Raw genomic sequence first — 6,000 nt, 5'->3', positions numbered from 1 at the left:
TAGAGATTTGACTCAAGATCCTCAAAGCAGCATACTTTGTAAAGAAATATTGTGAGAATACCTTGTAGGTCAGTAGGTTTGCTCTCCATGAGCTAACACCAAGAAATGAAGAGGAAGACATCTGAAAAGCCAGAGATAAGACACATACGATCCTAAAGGAAGTCCTGTTTTTGTTTGTTAATTTTTTAAAGATTTTTAATTTATTTTAAGAGATAGAGCATGAGCAAGGGAGAGGAGCAGAGGGAGAGGGCGAAGCAGACTCTGCTGAGTGCGGAGCCCAACACAGGGCTCAATCTCACGACTCTGAGATCATGACCTGAGCCAAAATCAAGAGTCGGATGCTGAACCGACTGAGCCACCCAGGCGCCCTGGGAAGTCCTGGTTTAAAGGAAGTTTTATCCATCAGATCATCTGATTCCGTAAGAACAAATATGGAGCATCTTTGTCTTCCTCTAATAAGCTGCTATGTCTCAAATGTAAATTGTACCGTATCTTCTAAGTATCTAAATGTTGGAGTGCTCTGGGGCTTCATTCCTGGACTCTCCATTCTCTTCCTTAGTGAGTCTTCAGTGTGACTTCAGACATCTTCTGCCATGGCTCTCAAATTTATACTTCCAGCCTGGCCATTTTACTGAATTGGAGACTTGTGCAATTGTGCAATTATGTGCCTAGATTATTAGGCACCTCAAAGTTAAGGTTGGCTGAATTGTCATTTCCCTGCCCAATCTTCTCTGACGCTTTCCCCATCTCAGTAAATGACCCATCCTTTCACTCCTTTGCTCAGACCAAAATCTTTAGGGTCATTCTTGACTCCTCTTTTTCTCATACCCCACATTCATTAGCAAACTTTTTGGCTCTGACCTCAGAGTATATTTTGAATCCAACTGCTGCTTTTTTTCCCCAGGTTTACTGAGGTATAATTGACATATAAAATTTTAAGATATCTAAAGTATACATCATGGTGATTTGATAGACATTGAATCTCTGACCACTTACCTCCTAGACTAACATAAGTCATCTCTCTTGCTTGGACTGCTGCAGTAGCCTCTCTTGCTGCCTTAGTTTACTCTCCACCCAGCAGCATAGGTGAACCTTTTAAAATGTGCATCAGGTCATGATTTCAGCTCAGGTCATGATCTCAGTGTCATGAGATCGAGTCCAGCATCAGGCTCCACGCTGCAGAGTCTGCTTGGAATTCTCTCTTTCCCTCTGTCATCCCCCCCCCCGCCCCCATGCACTCTCACTCACTCTCTCTCTCTCACTAAAATAAATAAATCTTTTTAAAAATGGAATAAAGTACAGTCCTTACTGTAGTGTTCAACCCTGTGCAGTCTGAACTCTGGCTTCCCACGGTTTCACCCCCTTCGCTGCTGCCTTTAGCCATGCTGCTAACTTTGCTGTTCCTTGAGAACATGTGTGAATCTACCTCAAGAGTCTTCCCACTTGCTCTTCCTTCTGGAATGTTCCATTCTCCCCGACTTCCACCCCGATTTGCATGGGTAGCTTTATGTCTCTGCTCAAAATAAGGTCATTCCTGACCATCCTACTCAAAATAGCAACCCTACTTCCCTCTCTGTGCCTTTACCCTGCTTCACTTATTTTAACATTTAAATTGAGATAAAATTCACACACCATAAAATTCACCCTTTTACAGTGGTACCATTTCAGTGGGTTTTAGTATATTCAGTTATTTTTTTTTAATATTTATTTATGTGAGAGAGAAAGAGAGCATGAGCGGGGAGGAGGGGGAGAAGCAGACTCCTCACTGAGCAGGGAGCCGGACGCAGGGCTCGATCCCAGGACCCCGGGATCATGACCCCAGCCAAAGGCAGATGCTTAACTGACAGAGCCACCCAGGCACCCCTCAGTTTTGTTTTGTTTTTAAGATTTTATTTATTTATTTGAGAGAGAGCACAAGCAGAAGGAGGGGCTGAGGGAGAGGGAGAAGCAGGCTCCCCGCTGAGCAGGGAGCCTGATGCGGGGCTCGATCCTAGGACCCTGGGACCATGACCTGATGCCCCTAGTATATTTAGTATATTCAGTTATATATCACCACTATCTAATTCCGAAATACTCTCATCACTCCAAAGAGACCCCATACCCAGTTAACAGTCACTCTTCATCCCTCCCTGCCACCCTCATTCCCCACCCCTGAAACCACTAATGTACATTTTGTCTCTAAAGATGTTCCTATTCTAGACGTTTCATATAAATAGAATCATACAGTATGTGGCCTTTTATATCTGGCTTCTTTCACTTAATATAATGTTTTCAAGGTTTGTTCATATTGTAGCATGTGTCAGTACTTCGTTCCTTTTTTATGGTCAATTAATATTCTGTGAATCTAACACATTTTTATAATTCATCAGTTGATGGGCATTTGTATTTCACTTTCTGGCTTTTATAAAGAATGCTATGAACATTAGTATACAAGTTTTTGTATGAACATATTTTCAGTTCTCTTGGGTATGTAACTAGGAGTGGAATTGCTGGCTCATACATTAATGTTTGACTTTTTGAGGCACTGTCAAACTGTCTTCAAAACCAGCTGCACTATTTTACATTCCCACCAGCATATGTGAAGCTTCCAGTTTCTTCATACGGTCTGCAAAGTTTCCTTTTCCTAATTGCAGTTATCACTGCCTGAGCTACTGTGTACATGTACTACAATCTGGTTCTTACACTAGACGTCCAGCTCTGAGAACTGGGGCTTCTGTCTTGTTTAATACTGTAGCCCCAGCACCACACAGTGCCTGGCACAGAGTAAAGCACCCAAAAATATCTGCTCAGTCCATGAAGATAGTTCAGTAACCTTTTTTTCACTTAACCACTTCCTTTGATCTTTATGTTAACTTTTAGTTACCCAAGTAATAAATGGACACATTTTTTCCTGTAAAAATCTTAAAACATCATGACAAAGCTAAACCCCTTTTGAACAGTACCCACAGTCCTGGTCCTATTACCCCTTCTTCACTTTGAATCCTTCGCAGTGTATCCTTCCAGACCTTTGCCTATGTACCTATGTATGTCACAAAGTTGCAAAGGAGCAAAGTACATGGTTTGGGCTTTTTTTTTTTTTTTTCCCCCATAAACAATATGTTATAGGAACATTTTACAGCTTATTTACTCAATACTACCTTGGAGATCTTTCCATGCCAATATATATACCTCTCCTTTTTTAACTGCTACCATAGTGTTTTCTGGACTGTACTACCACTGGTTGTTTAGCTATTGCTCTGTTTTTAAAATCACAAATACTCGAGTAACTCATTTTTGGAAAGCAGCATTTTTAAAGGTTTTTAAAGCTTATATCATGATACTAGATCACCCAGTAATACCATGATAACAGAGCATCCAAAGTAGCCACAAAGAAGGGGATTAATATTAGGAAGTAGCAAATTTCAGTCCTGATTCTTATACTTCAAAGAATAAAATCAATTCCTCAGAAACATATAAAACAAAATTCATTTTAATGTCATAGTGGTTAGCTGTCAAGCTCAGTTACAAATAGGGTTTTTTTTTTAATTCCTACAGTTTGGAACTTTTTAGACATTTAAGGATTTTAATACAATAGTAGTCTTCCTGCCATGAGGGATTCACTGAAGAGGCCTCTCTCTATCACAATTCCCATAGCATTTAATGAACCTGCCATTTGGCATTGGCATTTATATGCCTTCCTGGAACATAAGCCCCGCAGAGGAAGGAGGCTGGGTCTTAGCCTTCTAAAAGATGCAGTAAAGATTATCTAACAAGTATAGTATCTTCTGCATTTATGCTTCCCCATTTTCAGCATTTTCTTCCTCCTTCCCAATTCTATTAGTTTATCTTGATGCCTGCTTGAAAATGTGAACTATTTTTGGACAGCCCATATTCATGCATAACTTTTTATTTAAAATTCTGGTCACAGAGTTTAGGTTCAAACATTCTGAAATTCCCATTTTTTATTTTTGGGTTCGTGCCTAGTGGTCAGTGCTTTTATAATGCCTTTGAGGCACTAGGTGCTATACTTTGTTTTAGGATTTTTCTTTCTTAAAAACCTGTACTTTTAGATTATCTTAACTAGACATTGTGTACATTTGTGTAAAATAATTCCTAGAAAAACAAAACAAAATCATTGTTTTATACTACTTGATCTCCAGTAGATGGCACCAAATACCCTTTAAAATTCATGATACCAATTCCTAGTTGGTGTTACTGGCTAATTGATAATTTCTTGCACCACCACCACCAGGGAATAGAAAGGGTCCATTCTTTCATCTAATTCTGTGATTGTTATATAACTTAGTATTTTATCCATGGTTTAAGATAAAACCGTTGGTGGGCACCTGGCTGGCACAGTTGGAAAAGCATGCAACTTTTGATCTTGGGATTGTAAGTTCAAGTCCCATGTTGGATGTAGATATTACTTAAGGATAAAATCTTTAAAAAAAATTTTTTTTAAAGATAAACCCTTTGGTATTTGAATTATTAATTTGCTATTTCTGATCACCTTTTTTCCTTTTTATGTAGTGATTTTCAATCACATTGATTCAAGGGGAAGGATCATGGTATTGAAATAAGACTGGGCTAAAAAAAGTTGAGGATAAGAGAGAAAGAATAAAGAAATATGCTGAATGTTCGTGATAAAATCACAGAAATATAAAAGTATGTAAAATCAGATTTAAGATAACGAAGTGTTTTTACTGTTGTCAGTTTTGGTACTTCAGTAGAATTGTATTCATTTCCTTATGACTTTCAAATTTTTTTTTACAAATAACTTGCAATTAAAAAACGCTCATTAAATGGGGCACCTGGGTGGCTCAGTCGGGTAAGTGTCTGCCTTTGGCTCAGGTCATGATCTCAGGGTCTTGGGATCAAGTCCCACATGGAGCTCCTTGCTCAGCCAGGAGTCCGCTTCTCCCTCTCCCTCTGCCCCTCCCCCCACTCCTGTATTATATCTCTTAAATAAATGAAATATAAAAAAAAAACTTGTTAGAAATGTTATATGTAGTAATAATTACATTGTAAACTGGTTGTAAAAGGGGTTTTTTTTTAACAGCCAGGTTTTGAAGTTTACTTTTGATTAATGGATAATCATATAGACCTTCATTTGGAATATTAAACAAACCTGTCTTAATTTTAAAAAAAGTTATATCCCCATTCTCCTTTCTGACTCTTCGCGTTTTCTTGAAAACCTTTATCTTCAGTGTATTAGCTTTCATAAAGAATAACCTTTTAGATTGAATTAACCATTAAAACCAGAAAATGTTTCCTATATGTCAGGCATGGTTTACTACATTTATTCTACTTGTTCATTCTGTTGACTTTAATTTTAATGAATTTGTCAACCACTAAAAAGGTCACATTTAAAAAATTCCCATCATGATTACATTTACATGTTTTTCTTTCCCCCCAGTGTTTGAGTGTCAGTGTTTGTGACTCAGTCTGGAAATCTATTTCTTAACTCTTGTTCAAGGCAGTAGCGTGAGCTCTAGGCGAAACAGATCAAGGTTCAGTATCCATCTCTGGCTAAATGGATGACAAGGAAAGTCATTTAGCTTCTCTGGGCCTGTTTCCTCGTGTTCAGAATGTAATTATCCCATCTAATGGGGTTATACTGAGGATTAGTGATAATGCAGGTGATACATAGTAAGCTATTATTTTCACATATTGCCAACAGTAAACTTTTTTAAAAAGCTTTATGAAGTATGTTAAAGCTTACCAAGACATTTTTTTTCCTCCTTTTTAAAATGGAGACATCAGCATATTAACAATGAAACTTGGGTCTCAAGATAGCTAGCTTTCATCTAAAAAATCTTGATAGGTTTAGGAAATAATCCTTAAATTTTTAGTTCTATATATTTTATATTGGTACCACCCCCCACACAAACACCATTTATAGACTTGAACAGAGGAATAATTTTTTTTTAATGTTTTCATCTAGAATTAAAAGGGAAGGAAAGACCCTGAACGAGATTTAGGTCAAAGAATCTGAGGATTCAACGCCATTCTGTAGGTGCA

Source organism: Ursus maritimus, unplaced genomic scaffold (assembly GCF_017311325.1).
Source record: "Ursus maritimus isolate PB19 unplaced genomic scaffold, ASM1731132v1 scaffold_6, whole genome shotgun sequence".
Lineage (NCBI taxonomy): Eukaryota > Metazoa > Chordata > Mammalia > Carnivora > Ursidae > Ursus > Ursus maritimus.
Note: the sequence above shows the minus strand (reverse complement) of the source record.